The sequence below is a fragment of the Aythya ferina genome (genome assembly GCF_964211825.1).
Source record: "Aythya ferina genome assembly, chromosome: 4".
Classification (NCBI taxonomy): domain Eukaryota; kingdom Metazoa; phylum Chordata; class Aves; order Anseriformes; family Anatidae; genus Aythya; species Aythya ferina.
The window spans coordinates 34,080,326-34,098,773 of NC_140300.1; the positions used below are offsets into that span (position 1 = coordinate 34,080,326).

The 18,448-nt window shown below is 40.0% G+C and overlaps 1 protein-coding gene across 4 annotated transcripts in view; it reads left to right on the forward strand.

Moving 5' to 3' along the window:
• Window positions 1-18,448, forward strand: part of AFG2A (AFG2 AAA ATPase homolog A) — a 189,830-nt gene that overhangs the window by 90,474 nt on the left and 80,908 nt on the right. The window contains exons 15-16 of one of the 4 annotated variants that reach the window (XR_014692649.1): window positions 7,316-7,423; window positions 7,854-9,788. The exons of 2 other annotated variants lie outside the window; for them this stretch is intronic. The gene's annotated coding sequence lies outside the window, so the exon portion shown is untranslated. Of the gene's footprint in view, window positions 1-7,315; window positions 7,424-7,853; window positions 9,789-18,448 lie in introns of those variants that run through there. One more of the 4 variants, XR_014692650.1, reaches the window with a different exon arrangement.

Consider the following 18,448-nt stretch of genomic DNA (forward strand, 5'->3'; position numbering starts at 1 on the left):
GATAGCTGTGTTCATGTATTATTTTTAATGTTCACAAGAAAAGCCATCATTTCAGGAAGTTCATTTTTACAAAATAACTTTTTTTACAAGCAAGTGCAGTACAGACTTCATTAAAAAAGCTGACAAGCCCTATTTTTTGTAAGTATCTATTACCCATTCATTACAATTCAGATAGCATGCATTGATTTTTATTTTTTTTTCTATGTAGGCTTGATGTAGTCAATAAAAAGCAAATAGTGAAGTCATAACCAAAGACAAAATCACTGTCCTGGAATATAGGTGGTTTTTGACTGCACATGGATGGAGAGAGAGAGAGGAAGGGCCGTGGCTACCCCATGCACGTATTCCGTGCATGGTGTTGGAGGGAGGTGTTTGCTTGGTGTTACTGAGACCATGACAACCTCACAGCTCAGCACCAGTGCTGTGAAGGGAGCCTGGCAAGTGTGATGCGTTTTCCATAGCGAGTCATGGGTGATTTGCAGTTGGCAATGAGCTGATACGAAACGCTAATGCAAGAGTGGCTGTGGTAATTGTTGTGTTGTCTGTGTCTCAGGAAGAGGTGTGGCTGCCTCTTGCCTGCAGTAAAATTGATGACATGGTCTGATAGACAAGTGCTACATAAAGACTGAGAGGAATTTATAGGCACCTGAAGGCAATACATGCCGATGATGAAAGGCGTTCTCAATGTTAAACACTAATTCATAGTGAAGTGAAATCCTCACAAGGGCTCTGAGTCTGCTGTACGGCTTGCCAGGATGAAAGCCCACCTAAATGGCAGCAGGTTGTAATTCAAACACGATTTGGTGCCATACTGAAGTTCACAAGAAAAAAAAAAAAAAAAAAGTGGAAGTATTAATTAGACCTTAGCTGCAAACGTTATTGCAGTTCTTTCATAAGCGTCTCCTGGCTGGCACTGTCCTTTCTACTCTTTGTTTATTTTTCTATGTGTCTTGCTTTTTTTCCTGTTGGTTTTCATAAAGATATGTATTCAATACACTAATATCAGGAAATAGTTCTGAGCTAGCATAAAAGATATATCTGAACTAATTAGAACTGGTTAGAATTTTACAATTACCTCTTTTGTAGGTAACTAAACATGTTGTTCTGTGGAATAATGCGTGTTTTCTCACTCTTCTTCTCTGCCTCCAAAGCCTGATTCCTTTATGTTGTTCATTAGATTTCTGTGAAATGGGAGTCAAGTGAAACACTCAAAAGATTCAGCAGTGTTTCAGAGCCATTTCATTTCTTAAAATGTTGATCATGATGTAAGGACTACTATAAACTACTACAAATTTTTGTTGTTGTGTTGTTGTATTAGGAAAACATCATTTTCCAGTGATAAGCCAACAAAATGTTATAATCCCAAACACAAAATAAATGACTAGAGCAATTTATGGGTGCAGATTAATTACCGATAGGTAGTCATATTGTTATCAGCATCATGGTCTAGCTCTGTAAGAAAGGCAAGGCTTGCAGAGAAGTACATTAAAGAAATGGAAGAGCTTTCAGGCATGTGTTCTCTTGACCTAGAGAGTGGTATGTATGCCAGGAACCTTATCTTTTTTTTCCTGTCATCTGATTCATAAAAGACAGTACTTTTCCTGTATCCTGTTGAAGGGAGAATTACAAAGTGCATTTTGGATGGTTGCATCAATCCTAGCATTAAGTAGCGAAGATTGATGTCTGTATTGCATCGGCCTTTCAGAAAAGTCAGATCGGGCTTTCAGTTCACTGGTGAAAGGACACATTCTTGAATTTCTCAGACAGTAGCTGCTGAATTTGCACTATAGTTCTGAGACTGATTTTTTTTTTTTTTTCACAAAATTATAAATATAAGGGCATTTGTGTAATTGCCTTTGTGCTCACTCTTTTTTCTCATGTATTCAAAATCTATTTGCTTTCCTGCTTACGGTCTGTATCAGTAGATTTGCTTGCAAAGCAGCAATGGAGTGACAATTATTTCAGAAACATCAAAAGTGCGGACAGTTACGGTGATGATACAGATTTCACGTGTTTTTTTTTGTTTGTTTGTTTGTTTTTAATTTCAAAATGCATTTATTTCAGTCTTTCTTTACACTTCATCTTCCTTAAGTTGGAAAGATGTTTTGACAGAGTAATGTCCTGTGGAAGGGCACCAAGCTGTACTTTGACACCTGAAGTTCTCTGAGACCCCTCTCAAATATGCCAAACAAGTTCTCCTTTACCAAGGTCAAAATCAACTAGATTCCTGCATCTCTGGAATACTTTTTTTTTTTCTTTCTTTCTTTTTTTTTTTTTTTTTTTTTTCCCTGAGCTATCTTGTTGTTCTCTGGTTGGTATCTCCTGTACGCTCTTTCAGTTCAATCACTTCAGTCAGTCTTTACCAAACTGTGTTTTGTGTGTTGTTTTTTTTCCCTCCAGATCTTTCTCAATTGTTTCCCTCTGAACCACATCTTGCCCTTTTCCACCACTAATGATGCTTTTCCTTCTGACTTGCTCCTTTTGTGAACACTGGTCTATTCAACAGCTGAAATTCGCTGTTGCTCTCAGCTTGACCTTTCTTCATTCCCTTGACTTCATGGTTTCAAACTTTAGTCTGCTTTTCCTCCCTCTCTCTTTGTACTCCTTCTCTTGTCTTTTCCTTGGCACTGTATTTCTCCATCTTAGTGTGTCCCTCCCTTCCTGTTCACATTAGCTACCACTCATTTTGTCACATCTGACAAAATCAAACATCTTTGAGGAAGCTTGCAATCATAATGTATTTTCTTTTTTATTTTTGCTTTTTATATGTCTTCCTTGATTCTGCTCCTGTTTCAGCAATCATTTGCTGTCTGAGGTTTTACAAATTAATGTTTTGTGATGAGAGAGGTACTCAGTCAAAATAGTTATCCTAAAAAAAAGTGAAAATAAATGATAAATTAAAAAAGGCATTTTGAAAATAATTCATGGCTACAAAATCTATTTCTACACCAGCGTCCTTTCCTCCTAGAGCTAAATATGGCAATTTCACAAGCAACTACAACTAATGAAGCTTCTGATGGATTGATTTGTATCTTGGTTGGCCAACCTTTTCCTCTGAATTTCTGGAAGGCTGCAGCTGAACTTAGGGTGTATTAAACAGCACGGAAAACCCATGCAGGAAAAAAGTATTATGCCCTGCCAGCGAGGGAGGGAAAAAGACTTTAACTGAGGTTAGGGCCAGTCTAGACACTAGGTAGTTGACATGCTAGAGCAACTGGCTTTGGATCCTGTTCAGCTATATCCAGTTGGAGAGAGGACTCTGATCGCCTCCTTGCTGCTAGTATCAGAAAAGCCTTTGCCGCAGGAAGTCTCAGACAGGTGGTGAAAGGTGGGAGGGTGCCCCACAACCTACCTTGCTGTGATGCTGGTGGTTTCACTCTCTTCTGTCCACTCTTCTTCAGTCATGGCACAAGCAGGAACGTTGTGGCTCTGCTCCTGTAATGGGTATGTGTAATGTAGGCGAGCAGTAGGGACAATATTTGTGCTTAGTTGTCGTTGGATGTAGTGTGATGACAGAAACCTAATGGCCTGATGAAACCAGACCAAAATGTGTCAGTGGGCTCAGGACAAATGATGCTGTAAAACATGTTTCAGGAAGCTAAAGACTCGTATGTTGGGTTTTTGTTTTAAAAGTGTTTTGTTGCAAATTTCAGGGCTTTGGGTATTTTCTAACTTGTGTTTTCTCTGATTCCTTTTACCCACTCCCCAAATTTTCTTCAGTTGTATTTCTTTTGCTCTCTGTTATCCTTCTCCCCCTGTACTTTCTTACCAGATTTCCCGTTCCTGGTGTTTCTTGTTTTCAACTGGCAGTTGCTGTGTTATATCATCAAACCTTTCTTCTTTTCTATTCTGAAACTCTTTTCTATCTTTGTTTCTTTTTATTTCTGTTCTTTGTGACTTATTCCTTACTTCTGCCTCTTAAAGCAGTCATTGTGCTTTAAATGTGCATTATTGCTGTCTTCTGACTGTTCAGATCCTTTTCTGAAGTGGGTAGTTGGTTCCTGTGATGACAAAAGCAGTGATGCCATCCTGTTCTTCATACCCCTTGCTGTATTACCCAGTGAATTAAAGTTAGAGGGAGAAATGGAGAGGAACTTGTGGTGGCACAAGTGGGCAGCAGTCTTACTTTGCTTTCCATAGAAGCTCAGTTGCCCGTTTTGGCACGGGACGTGCACATATCCAGAGAGCGAACTCATGACATCAGTTAAAATACACCGTGGGTTCCCTGCAAGTTGGCAGTGGACTTGCAGCATTATTCTTGGCTAGCTGTTTTTTTTTTATCCACTCTTGTAACCTTCCTGGTTGAGCTGCTTGCCAAAGGCTTTCTGTATCCAGTCACTCCTTTCCAGTCAGCCTCAGCCCTGGGGGAAAAATTCGCTGTTTAATTCCCCAAGTGCTCCCGGACAATGCACATTACAACAATAGGTAGAAAACTGTTGTACTTGCTCTGCAGTGTTGATGCAACTAGTGTATTTATCAAGGGGAGAAACAGAGCTACCCCTGTGGAGAAAGCAAGCACAGTGACTTGAACTGTATGGGGAAGGTCATAAGAAAAAGTATGTATTAGGAAAAGAGCATTATTAAGTCAATTCCCTCCTGGCCTGTAGGAAATATATACAGTCGGCAAAGAATAAAATGACAATTTTAATTTTATATTACCACTTTTAAATGACAGCTAAAGCCTTGCATGAAAAATAAATCACAGAATGGCAATAACTTTGTTTTTATGATGCCTTGTAAAAATTCCATTTACTATTTACTGTATTGCTGTATTACTTCTTATTTACTGCAACTGTAGCATTTGCAGAATTTCCCATACTTGAGATATTAAGCTCATTAAGAACCTTGTAGGAATATACTGTAGAAGTCTCTCATGGTAGAGATGGTGACTTAATTTGTTGGGCTGACTGCTGAGATGCATTCTTGTGTTGATTTGGACGTCTGATCCTGTTTACAGATGTATCTCAAGGTATATTTTTTCAGATGTGATTTTTTTTTCTCTTCGTAGCAGTATAACTCATAGATATTTAACTGTATTTCATTTATTTGTACTTTTGAATCTCATTATTTTTGCCAACAGAGGGAACCTTAGGAAACAATTATGGATATGATCATAACATAATGATATTAAAGTAAGCATTGATTTTTTTAATCTAATCTACCCAGTAAGTAATGCAAATGGAAAGAGCATTTTTACTTTGTAAATACTTTTTAAAAAAAAAATCTTCTGTGCTTACACATTAGACTATTAAATACAACAATATTTTTATTTATAGCCCTGTATTTTCTGATCAAATACACAGCATTTGCTACAGTTTATTAGAAAAGGAAGATTGGATCTCAGCTGTCTGCCACTGTTGCTTGTGGCTACCAGAAATAAATAAGTTAAAACTCAGGCTGAATGGTAGAAGAAAATAGGAGATTGGCCATAACACACTACTCATTCTTTGGTGTTAGCCTAGAGTTCTGGTAAGGAACACCAACTCAGAGTCTTTGTGTAGATTTACTCTGAGAGCTAGATAAATAAGGCTGCTTTGAAATTACACGCAGCTTTAAACTGTGAGAGTGCTTCCCATGAAAATAGCTGATTTTTCTCCTTTATTTTGTACCCACTGCACCAAATAAAGCTTCCCCTCTATTAACTATTACTTTTTACAGTTGCTAAAGGAGACACTTTTATGTGTCTCGTTTCTTGTAGCTATTGGCAGGGGGCAACAGGGACTAAACATGCTTTGAGTCTAATTGCAAATGATTGGTTTTTCATTTTTCCTTACATGTCATTGTTTAAATTCTGCTCCTTTGACATGTTTTGTCCTAAAGCACTGCCTGTTTACAATTCCATACTTCTATTAGCTTAAGATCCAGCTAAGCAAATCCTGTTCTGTGTTAGTAAATGTCTTACTTCTTGACAGATGTTGCAGGAGAAATCTGATGGATCTGACAATCTATGGTGTTACAGCTGCAGTGATGAGAAGGAATCTCTATCTTGTCAGATTATGGTGGAATCAGACCTCTTTTAGTGGAAGGGAACAGTAGCTGGTTCCCACTCTAAGTAACAGATACATTTTTATTTTTCTACTTTAGTCAATAAAAAGCAAGTCTCTCCCACAATCTGAGGTTGGAAGATAAGTTGTAATTTAAAAAAAAATAATTATCTTGAGTGTTAGGGTACATAAGCATGTAGAGATAAACATTAGTATTTCTGAGACTCAGGAGGCTAACTTCTAGACTTTGTTTTATCCACCCAGATGTTTTGGATTTACTGGGTCTACACTGAAAACTGTGGGCGAATTTGGCCCAGAAACTACATGACCTAATCATAAAAAGTTGTTATCTTATGAGAAAGAAAATTTTCACGATAGATGTAATAGTCCCTGAGCTGTCCAGCGGTTCCCAAACTAGCAGTCAGGAGAACTGCTGCCCTTAGCTTTTTCTTTTTGCTTCAAGTTAACAGGAAAGGAACAAATGAGCAGCAGAGATAAAGACTTTATCCTCCAAGGAAGTTCTTTGATGCAGTTATCCTGTGGTGGCTGTCCCAGTGCAACTCCTCACAGGGACACTCGCAGGTCAGGAGGAAGATTCCCTTCTCTTCTGTTTTTGCTGTGTACAAAATACGAGCCGAACAGGGTAAGGAGCATTAATCCTGGAAAACAAGTGTCCCAGCAGGATTAGTGAAGCCATTAATGTCTCTGCAGACAAGCTGGAGAAGAGGGGGAGAGTTAAAGCAGCCTGTATTCTCTGTCCTTTATCCTTAATGTTCTCCTAAAAGTTCAAAACACTCATTACCATGCCCGAGGCAAAGTTCAGAGTTGAGGGATACTTTTTTGTGATCGTTTTTCCATCCAAGCCATTGTCTCTCCCCTGTGGGGATCAGGAGGAGGTTCACATGTATGAGGAGAGGCAAGGAGCTGTTTGCTGAAAAGTGCCCTTTGCTATAAAGTGATGTAAAAAGCTGTTCAGTGCTTCAAACGCACCAGTGTGGGAGAGGGGCAGGCTGCATTGAGCCAGGGGGAAAGGCTCTGGGGCCTCCCTCTGGTACATATCCCACCCAAAATCTGCAGCAGGCTGTCCACCTGCTACGATGGCAGACTTTGGTGCTAGGAGAGGTTGCTGTGTGGTGAAGTAACACGAATACACGCCATCTTCCTACCGGAGCTCGGGAATACTTAGCATGTACAGTCATTCTCAACTTTCTTTTTTTAATTTCTCTTATAGTGAGGACGTGTTCTTAAGGACAGAAATCACAGTGGCCTGAATAAGAAGGGAGCTGCTGACAGCTTTACTATTCTTTTTAATTGCTGTTATTCTCTGCTAGCTGCAGGACAGGACTGCTCCAGAAGGCTGCTTTTCCAAAAGTGTGTCTGCAGGCTGAAGTATTCTGAAAATCACACCCCAAGAGTTTAAAAGGGGATGCATTTTCTTGGTAAATATTTCTTACTACTTTTATTTCAAAAGTGATGCTAATGTAGAAGCTCCCGTTTGCATTTTTGAATGTATGCTACCCCCAAAATAGCACCGAGCCTGCTTGATAGTTGACATTTGGATTTGTGCACCACTCCTGGTTCGGCAGGAACAGTCGATCCCCAGCAGTAACTGCTCGAATTCTGAAATATTCTTCCAACCACATGTACAGGCAAAACAATATTCTTGCTTCATAAAGAAATGGCAAAATAAATCATGATTGCCAATCATGGGAGCATTCGTAAAACTTGCGTGACAAATTCAGTTATACTGAAGGCATGAATTTTTTCAAGGTTTTCATGTTTTAAGAAAGAAATCTTCTGAAGCTGATTACATTTGTAATGTATACCATGTGTGGAACATTGTCCTTTATTCTTAATTATACTCTGCAGGTTGCTGATTACATGTACCTTTTGAGTATATCCTTTGGCATCCACAGGCATAAACAAAGCTGCAGAGACTGCGTTTTCCTCTACCAGCAACGTGACGTGTTTGTGAATTAACCCAGTAGCCTTGGGTTCTGCGCGGATTTCCCCATCACTGGAAAAGGAACGTAGTCCTTTAATAACAGTGAAGATTAAGAACTGAATTAAAGAGAAAACATGGGTTCATATAACAGCCTGTTGATAAATAAGGAAAATTACCGGTCTTTTCAGTTGGAGGTTTTGAAGGGACAGTTTTAATAGCTTATGAGCTGTTTGCTTTCTTTTGGCACTGATGAGCTGTTGGGAGCAATTGTTTTTTATGATTATAATCTCTAAGGATTACAGTGCTCTTGGTTTTTGGTAACTGAGAAGCCAAGGAGCTAAGAAAGAAAGCAGCTCCAGAAGGGGCAACGTGTGATTTAGGAAAGATCACATGAAGATCGTATGGTTCAGAAAAGATCAATCCATGGGGAGGAGAAACCACCACTTTTTCTAGAGTGGTGTCGGAAGATTTGCAGCAGAAGGGATGTTCTGCAGCCTTACCCTGTTGCTGAGGGAGCCTCTTTAGCCAGCCAAGTTAGGTGTATCGCTGCACGATGCCTCAAGCACAGCTCCCAGATGCATTGTAGAAATGGTTGGATGTTAGTTAATGGACCGTTCTTCTGGCTCCCTCCTGTCCCTTGTGCTGATCCTTTGCCACTTGGTGTTTCTGCACATCCCGAAGGGAATTCTGCCTCGCAGCTGGGGCATGGCGCTTACCCCTCCTGGCAGCTGGGGCTACGTGCCCCTTTCCCCTCCCTCTTCCCCACATCTCCCTGCTTGAGAGAGGCACCACTCAGAGCTAGCTGCTCTTGCCAGGTTGTACCTTGCAGTAGAGGAGAAAACTATTTGAGGCTGGCAGGAGGGAGCCCAAGGTGTGTGGGCAAGATGCTGCCCCATGGAGCAGGCAGGGGAAGCCAGGAGGCTCCTGGGGTGTCTGGGACCAGTTAGGCATGCCCGTGGGTTTTTCTCCTTTCTGTTTGGAGGTGGTGCAGGTCTCCTTTGTAGTTGCAGAGGAAGTTGCTGGCTGGAGATAAGGTTGCTGAAGATCCGGACCAGATCAGACTGCGTGTCTGGCGCTCGGCGCTAACTGCACAAGGAAGTCTTTCAGCATCAGAGTGAAATGAAATGCAGGTCAGAGACTATGGGGTCAGAAGACAAAAATTGCAAAGTTAGCTTGAAATTTCAGGTCAGGAGTTTTTCCTCCTTTCATTAAACAGAGCAAAAGACATTCGTGATTATCAGTGATGCTGATAATGCAGTAGTAGGATCCTTTTGTACTCAGCCTTGCACTGACCGCCTGGGCCATGAAGAACTTGGAACTTGGAACTCAGCACAGTGCATGAAAACATCTCTACTTTTACCATGTTTTTGTGCAAGTAACCTGTGACTTAATCTTCCGAAAAAAAAATAGCACTGAAACCCTTCATATCCAAATTCTTTGGTGCTTTGTTTAAATTATTCTAATATGCATAATAAAAAACTTGATCATGTGCAGGGTAAAAAAAACATGTGTGTTCCAGAGGCCACTGTCTCATAACCACATCCATCCTGGAAAGGAGACGGGGGGTAATTCCTTTAAGACAATTCTGTCTCCTTCCTTGCTTTGCTCTTGCAGTTTGTCTCCCTGTTGATGGCTTTTCTTCATTTTTGCCTCATCCTCCTGTCTTCTCCTTGCTCCTGGAGCTGCCCACATGCGGGGCTGTGAGCATTTGCCCTTATTGGAGATTCAATTGTTTTTTTAACCATCCTTCCCCCCCAAAATGGACTTGAGTTTGTCTCTACAACACCAGATTTTGTTTGCTGTTTGCCTGGTTCAGTTGGCTGGCTTCAAAGACTTGAATGATGAACTTTCCAAATAATTTAGCAGACATATCCTCCTTATTTATTTTTTATTTTTAAGTAGTTTTAAACCATAAATAACGGTAATATTGTGTATTTGCAATAAAGATACAGTGTATTAATATCTTGATGCTTCTCCCCTGTTCCCCATTGCCTCATGTTGTGTACAACAGCGTATTTTACCCAACGTTGTGACCCGAGGGCTTTCCTCCCATCTGAACTAAACCTGTGGGACTGTTTCCTTTCTCAGGTAGTGGAGGCTTTCTGCACGTTGCGCAGCCACACATGTTGGTTTGTCATTTTAAATTTACCCTTTGTTACCTGTCTGTGTCTGTCTGTGAAGTAACACACTTGATGAGACTGCAATTCAGTGGCAGCTTGCCACGTATTCTTAGTTTGTCTTGGAACATTTAGTTTAGGAAGTGGACTAATTAGCGCGTAAACATTGTTTAGCAGAAGAGCTCCAATTAGCACTCTTTGGCCTGGCTTCAGTGATAAACAAAGTTAGATGCACGTCAGTGTTTGTCCTAACAGTTTATAAAGACTATTTTGTGGTCCTAGGGGACAGCACACACCAGATACGTTAAATAGTCATTGCTGTCAAGGCCATGAGAAAAAGTTTGCTGTGTCAAGCTTAATAGGCTGTGCATGATACATTAGGGGGCTCGTTTGGAAGCCTTCCATCAATCTTAATTACTCTGAAATACCAGCTACATCTTTCCAAAGTGTGTCTTTTTCTTCCTATTGTTTCTCTGCTACCAGATGAAAAACATGACGAACCTACTCTGCAATTACTGTAAAATAATGGAATTTAGGTTTTCAGTGTGCATTTTACTATCATCGTTGTATTTTGCTCATTTTGTTAGATGCTAAAACAAGCTAGATTCTTACCAGCACAAGTATCAGCAAGTTTCTTGCTGCACGAAAATCACTGTCCTCATTTTGGCATGACAAAATTAACATCAATTAAAAGGTAGGAGTGAGGTTGGACTACCGTTGTGTAGTAAGCACCCTTAAATTGTGAGCAGTCAAATGTATTATCATAGGCACGCTTTTTAAAGGAGAGGTATTTGTTCAGCTACAGGGAACTTATCTATAAGAAACTGAAAATTAGGTGATTGAATTGTAAAATAACCATTCTTCCTTTCCTGCTCCAAATATTTTAGTTGTACTTTTCTTCTTCGTTGTCCTGCCAGTTCCAGTCCTGTAGCCCTGTAACGAAGCACAGCAGTTTGAGAGGATGGGTACATTTTTGCTCCATTCCTTTGTGCTGTGACTTCTAATAAATGTCAGGCAAACTGCAGCTGTGGCCAAGATTAGTAGTGGTATCTCTGGATTTTTTTCAGTATTTAATAACCAAAGTAAATCTAAAATGTTTTGTGTGTACTGAAACTACTTAAGCTAATTGAATTAATCCTAACTCTGCCTGGGAGAAGGAAGCAGGGAAGAAGCTCTTAAAGCTTTGCTGGATCAGCTGTATTTGTATTTCAGAAGTTGCTACAACTAAGGGAACCAAACAAAACAGGTCTGTTCTTAACTGTACACTGGTTTGGAAAAGGTAATTTGCATTACCTTCCTCCTTCAGACAACGAGGCCAATCCAAAACTTAGAGACACTCAGGATGTTTATTCTTCATGTTCAAACTCTAGATTGCATGGATTTTGCTTGTCTTTAGACAGTGTAAGAGGTAGAGCTGTCTCTTTACTCAACCCCCTGTGGTTAACAGAGTGAAACTGTGCCAGCAGCAGGGAGGAGGGAAGGCAATCTAATGACTAACTATTTATTGCACTTGATTGTCACCCGGGCTCTGATGTGCCCATTTCCTTGTGTCTGAAATCAGGTCTCTGCGGCTGATGTTCTAGCTACTCCATCTGCAGAAGGATAATGTGTTCCTTAAATGAATTTTTTTTACAAGTATTTTATAGCAGTTGGAGAAAACCCTTCCTCCAGAAATAAACACAGGAATTTACTGCTGAAACCACGCTGTTGCTGAAGAGGATGGGACATAATTGGTGCCTCCTGGGACAGGATTTAAATTACTTGTTATGCTTAACGAAACACACTCATGTTTTCTAACACTTATTTTTCCTTTTTTTTAACACTACCGCAGTTTAATATGTTCTAAGTCACTGAGTCTCTATGTCTTCTCATTCTCTTCTACTCTTTCATTGTCTCCCTCTTTCCCTTTCTCCTCTCGCTGCTCCCCTCACATGCTCCTTATAGTTAACGTGTGGCAACTGGCCAGATCCCAGGTAACAGAGGCTTGTGTCTGGTGCTTTACTCAAACACTTGAGGAATTAGCAAGTGGATGATGCTCAGGTCATATGGAAAGTGTTGCTTTGTTATTTTATTTTAACCTCAGATGGTTTTTGTCTCCTAAAACCAGATAAAATAAATTAGATGATGATTTCATTAATTGGAAATAACAGCCTCTTCCTACCCGCCATTATGTGAGAATACTTCAGGGGAAAAGTCGTGTACGATGTAAATGCTTTATTTGGCTGACAGTAATGAGGGAATCCATGAGTTTAGCAACAGCACATCTAAAACCAAGTCTTTCAATATATGCCATATTAATAGATGCACAGAAATCAATTCCATTTTAGATGTCCAAATTTCCTAACTATTCACTTTTGCAAATTTAGTTCTCACATGCAGAGAATTAAGAAACGTTCTCTCATTCATTTCCAGTTTGGTCAAAGTTTTTTGTTTCATTTTTGTGCTTGTTTTTTGTACTAAAAGGGAACGCCCTTGGGAAATACCCCCAAAGACTAGGTTCACAAAGAACAGTGATAATAAAATTCCCATATGAGATGGGAACTGATTGATGGCAAGGTAAGTTCATAAACACTGGTCCCAGAGTACAGACTGCTTGACTTTTCTAAAGGTCTGCTTGCTTTTCCCTGTGCCCTTGGAAACTTTGCTGGGGTTCCAACTCCAAATCCACGCCTGATTTCACTCCAGCATGTACCAACGTATGGTGTTGTGTACTTGTGGAAGTTTTAGAGAGATTGCAGGTGTTCCTTATGAGGGACAAGCTCTTGCAGCCTTGACTGTCAGGCAGCTGTTGTGTGACTATGTTCATGGGACCTTCTTTTACAAAAATAAATCTAAGTAGCAGAAAAGATACAAACAACTAGTGGGAGGCTTGTGAGTGGATGTAAGGAGGGTACCTACAGATGTACATGGTACTCTCCCTCAGAATATGTGAGGGAATTGCAGTTTCTGTGATGGCTAAAGTCCATTAACAGGTGAAACGTTTAGCAGCTGTGGTAGGGTAGGTAAAATGCATCTGCTCAAAACCATATGGGAAACTAAAAGCAACCTAGGAATTAGATCCAAGTTTCTTTAAGTCCAGTTACCCATTTTGCTTGTCTACTCTTTTATGCCTTTTTCCCCCTCATTGATTTTTTTTTTGTTTTGTTTTTAAAGTGAGCTATAGAACAGGGCTCTAGTGAATTGAGCAGCAACTCATTTCCTTTGCAATCGCCAGGAAATACACTGAGCAATTAAGGATGGCTGGATGGGAAAAGGTCTTTCATTTCACTGAGATACAAAGGTTCCCAGGCCTTCCTGGCTTTTCAGCAGCCTACCAGGTGGTCTGACTTGGAGCTCAGTTCCCCGTCTTCCTACGTCCAGTGTAGCAGCAAACTTGAGGAAATGGGAATGAAGGCCTGAAGGATTTTTTAAAAATGTTTCATCACTTAACACTTCTTTTGCAATTCTCAGTTTCTGTTTCCTGTCTGCTTCTGTGTTATCTAGATGAAGAACAGAGAAAAGCATTGCCACCAACAGCACATAGCTGATGCACGGAGTATTCCCTATTAAGAAGTATCTCGTAGCAATCCTTGCACTCTCAATGCATGTAAGGATTAGTAAGTACAATGGAAGTTTTAAAGGAGGCAAAGGGAAGGTGACTAGCCATTGAATCCACGTGTATTGCACAGAGATGCTTAACAGCTGTTTGTCTTTCAAATGTTGACCTAAAAATGTAGCATGTCCCCAGCAATGCAAGCTCCGCTTGGCAGCAAGCTGCAGCTTGTTGCAATGCAGCATGCCCACTAGTGCAAAATGAGACTATTAATATTTCGTGTGGAAACATGACTTTTGGCTTGAAACTGATAAGAGATCTACGAGATAAAAACAACTAAAAACTCCAGCAAGTCCTAACAAAATGCTTTTTAAATAATGCAGACTGAATAAATATTGTTCTTTATTGAAAACCTGTTCACTATTAGTGGCTATCTTTTGCCATTTACTTCTGTAATATCTGAATAGCAATGCCAATGGGATTTATTAGGAGAAAAACAAAAGTTTTTTATTCCCAAAAGAATTACGATCTCTTTAGTCATTGCTGATTTATCAGTCCTGAAAGAAACTGGATATAGACATATTCCTATCTGCAGACATTCATATCTAAAACGTAATTTGACTTGAACTTCTGGTTCCTTTCCTCCAGTGTGGAGAACTCACTATCTCTTTTAAAAGAGACCTCAAGGTCATAACAGCTGGTAAATGTATTGAACTGTTTTATTCATTTCTTGATAGTGCTATGGATTTATTTATTGTTCCTTTGTGTGTGTGCACGCGTGGGTGGATTATCTCAGTTTTGTCTCTGCTTTCCTTCTTGTTTCCCTTCCTTATTTTACTGTTCATGCTGTGGCAGTGCCTTCACCGTGGTTTTGAACTCTGATGTTCATAACCAAATAATGCTATTCTAAATTTTAAATATTTTCTGACCGGTAACATAGCTTCTGGGTCCTTTACCTCCATGGCTTTAAGTGATAGATCACAGGGCACTTGATCGCAGGATTAAGGCAAGCAAGAAGTGCTCGGCTGGGCTTTGCCCCTTCCTGGCTCTGTAAGTTTTGTTAGTCAACACATCTCCTGCCTCCAAAGGGAGAAAGCTGACTTAAGTGTCTCAACAAAGCGATGTGGGAATTAATTAATCGCATATACAAATTGTTTTAGGAATGCAAAGAATGTTTTGGCAAGATTGTCAGGTGGTGTAAATTGGTAAAGCTCAGCTGAATGAAGCAGCAACTCAATATACATGGCACATGTTTTGATATATGTTGTTACAGTTCTCCTTTTGCTTTGAACTGTTGGGTATGTCATCATCGACTGGCATTTTCATGCTTGAGATATGTAATTGTTTGAGAGAAATATATCTGATTTTTTTTTTTTTTTTTTTAGCTCTGTAAAATGCAGAGGAACAATTTCTAGAGTATCGCACTGTCACAGGACGTACCAAGTTTCACAGTTTGCCTCCGCTGGTATTGGCATCTAAGAGGATTTTCTTTCTAAAAGGGAGGAGTACAGCACTTTACCTGTAATTGTAGAAGTCTTGTATTCATTTGAAAAGATCCCAGCTCCTCATAAAGAATGCTGTCCTGTTATCTGTGGGGACAATCTTCTGTCAGCCTTCACAAATGACAGCAGGGAATTTCGAATGCGGTTCCCAGGATGCCTCTGCAGCCTGGAACATCAGAATGCTGTGCTGGGGGAGGTCTGCTAGAGTTTTTGGCCTAGAAAAATGTTTATATATGTTAATTTGCAGAATAGGTTTGCAGAATATAATCTGGTATACTATGATATTACTCTTCAGTTGTAGCAAAGAGCAGGAAAATAGGAAAAATATGTGATCCCCTACAGTTATTGCAGAGGCTTGATAGCATAGGCACAGATAAAGCTGTACTCCCAGAGTTGTGTTAATGTCATTGGAACACCTGATTTTTGTATAATCTCATATTTTAGAGAGCAAAAGAGACAGAGGGCTCTATATACATGTGCACATAATAAATGTCAGTCTGGTTTATTCTTTTAGAATTAATGTATGTGGAATGAGAGCTTCTGTGAAAAACATTAGCCTGGGTGAATATTCTTGCCAGTACAGCATTTGCATGATTGATGAATGATGTCTTGGTCATGGAAGCCCTTGAGGAACAGAGTACAAATAGCCTTTTTTTTTTTTTTTTTTTTTTTTTTTAATACTTTTTCAGAGATTTTACAGGTAAATTGTTGAATTAAGTGGAATTTTAAAAATGTTGTCTTTTGACCACAGTGGTAAAGGGTGCTACATTTCCTTCTCATGAGTTCCTGTTTGGGACAGACAAAGCAGATGTTTGGCTTGGAAGCAGGCTTTATTTGGCATAGTGGCAGGAAGTACTGAGAGATTTGCTATTGACATTTAATCCCTGATGTTTCTGTAGACTGTAAGACTTTTTTTTTCTTTCCTTTTCTCTCTCTCTCTTTTTTTTTTTTTTTTTTTTTGCTCGCTTGAATCTATGTAAAATGAACTGAAGTCATAATACGTATTTGGCAAGAGAGCTGGAAATACTGTATTCTGTTTCTTATACTCTTGACAGTTTTACTCATAAATCCCAGTCCCCTGATTCCTCTGATCAGACTCAGATATTTTTTTTTTTTATGCAGGTGTTTAAAACGTGAAATTAGATGTTTCCCCCAAAGCTGTACGTCTGATCTCCATCAGCACAGCAATTGAACTAAAGGGCCTGTCCTCCCAGCCATTCTGGCTTAAGGAAGTTTCCTTCTGCATCTGGTCCAAAATAAATAAATAAACAAAAGCAGCTGAGACGATAACTGGTCTGAGAAGGCAATCAAGCTGAACTGTTTGAGCACACTGAAATGAATTACTGTTCTAATAAACTCCTGTGGCTTGTCTGTAAAACCTCCGTGAGGGGAGTTTTCATGCACAAAGTTAGTTTGCAGAGATTTTTGCTGCAAAAATCTTAAGAGTAAAAAAAGAACTTGACCTGTTTCCCTATGTTTGCATCTTCGGCTAATAGTCTATCAAGGTATTATGGGTCTTGTTAATGTGGATTTAAAATTAATTATTATGGTTTTAAAACAATGCCGTATGCAGAATACTTGGGAACTTGTTTCTTTCCTATACGAGTGTTACTGTCCCTTCTGGGTTGATAATCATGATCTGTTACCTGGATAATACAGCAGTCTGATACCCTGGGCCATGCTGAAAAGGGCTCTTCTGTACAATAAAGTCATGTCAGCAGCATTTTATATGCAGCAGATTTGAATCCTACTGAAGTAAAGTTGGGGGGGGGAGCAGAGTGTCGAAAGAATTCAGCTCATGAACTTCATTTTGCACTGACACCTGAAGTACCTTGTTTTTAGTGGACTGGATTCAGATAGTTTTGATGCTGTATAGTGCTTTGAAAAAAAAAAAAAAAAAAAAGATGCTTTGCAGCCAGGAGGGAGCCAAACTGAACCTCGCTTTTTGCTTCGTTACTTTTGTTGACTGTGTTGGGAGGAGGTGCAAAGGGAATGTGACGTTTAGGAAAGGAAGAGAAAATGGTAGGGCTGTACCTCACCTAGGTGATAACTCCAAACGCTGCTCGGGCCTTGAGCTGAACACCCAAAGGGTGGTAGGTACAGTGCTACTGCATCGAGCACAGGACTGCCACTTCCAAGGATGCTGCTTACTGCTGGAGAACCCAGCTGCTTCGGGGGCAGGACAGGGCTGTAGGACTGCTCCAGCTTGAACTTTGTCTCACATGGGATATGCAAGAATTTTTTATGTTGTACAGTGAGAGCTCTGGAAGCACAATATACCTCCTGCTATTAGACAATCAATAGGAATTTAAAGTGCTTTTTGTTCTTAGGGGTAGTTTTATAAAATCGTAACAACCAGTGGTTTCCCGTTTAATTTGAAGCTAGCTTAATTTAAGCTTAAGATGGTCCTGGATTTACCACCTGAGCCACAACTTCCTTAATGTCATGCCAGAATAGTTTTAAGGGTAGGATGTATTCAAATCATGTGGAAAGTGTGTCCAAGAGAATGCGTGTGCTAGCTCCCAGGCTGCGGTGTGCGACAGTCCGCAGGAGGTGACAGGTTTTAGCCATTAACATTTTGCAGGAAGGAGTCCTATGGAAACAGTTATCAACAAGAAGGAAGACTAAAACAAAATAAGGCTAATTACTGTGTTTTGCTCACTAGCTCTTTTTTCCTGCTGATTCCTAGAATGTAGGAACTCTGTTTTTCAAACCAGGTTACCTGTATAATTATGCAATGATTACACAATAAATGTATGGTTACAACAGTTGTCACCTGTAGCTGTTCCTGGGTGGCACTGAAAAAGGCAGCGTTTTTTCAGAAGCTGTTTGAACCAGGAGAAATAGTGAACCACCTAGCACACAGGCGAGGAGTACTGGGCATGTGAAAAGCTCTTCTTTGGAGCAGAAGGCTTCAAGTGGTGCACCGTGCACTGTGAGTAATTAAAACATTATAAAGGCTTCATCTGGAGCACAGTGCTGTTCCAGCCCTCCTGCAACTGGAGTGGTTTTCATTCTGTATGTTAGTCGTAGGTCTTGTTTTTGTTTAGGTAATCTTTATATCAGCTTTCAGGGTACGTTCCTGCACATAGTCTTTCCTCGTTCTGACAGCCAGAAATGGTTTCCAGTCCATTGTTTCTAAAACTTTGCTAGGATATTGAAGAATGAAATGAAACTGCCTCAGGTCCAAGAAACGTATGCATTAATGGCATCAGAATTAGGGTTTGGAGCACTCTGAATTTCCGCTAGTCCCACTGCAGTCTCCAGTCTATCATCAGGCCTTTCTGCGCAGGAAGAGCTGTCAAAAAATCAGGATAGGAAAGAATTTTGTGACTCAGGTTGTAGTCACATTTTTCACAGGCACGTTG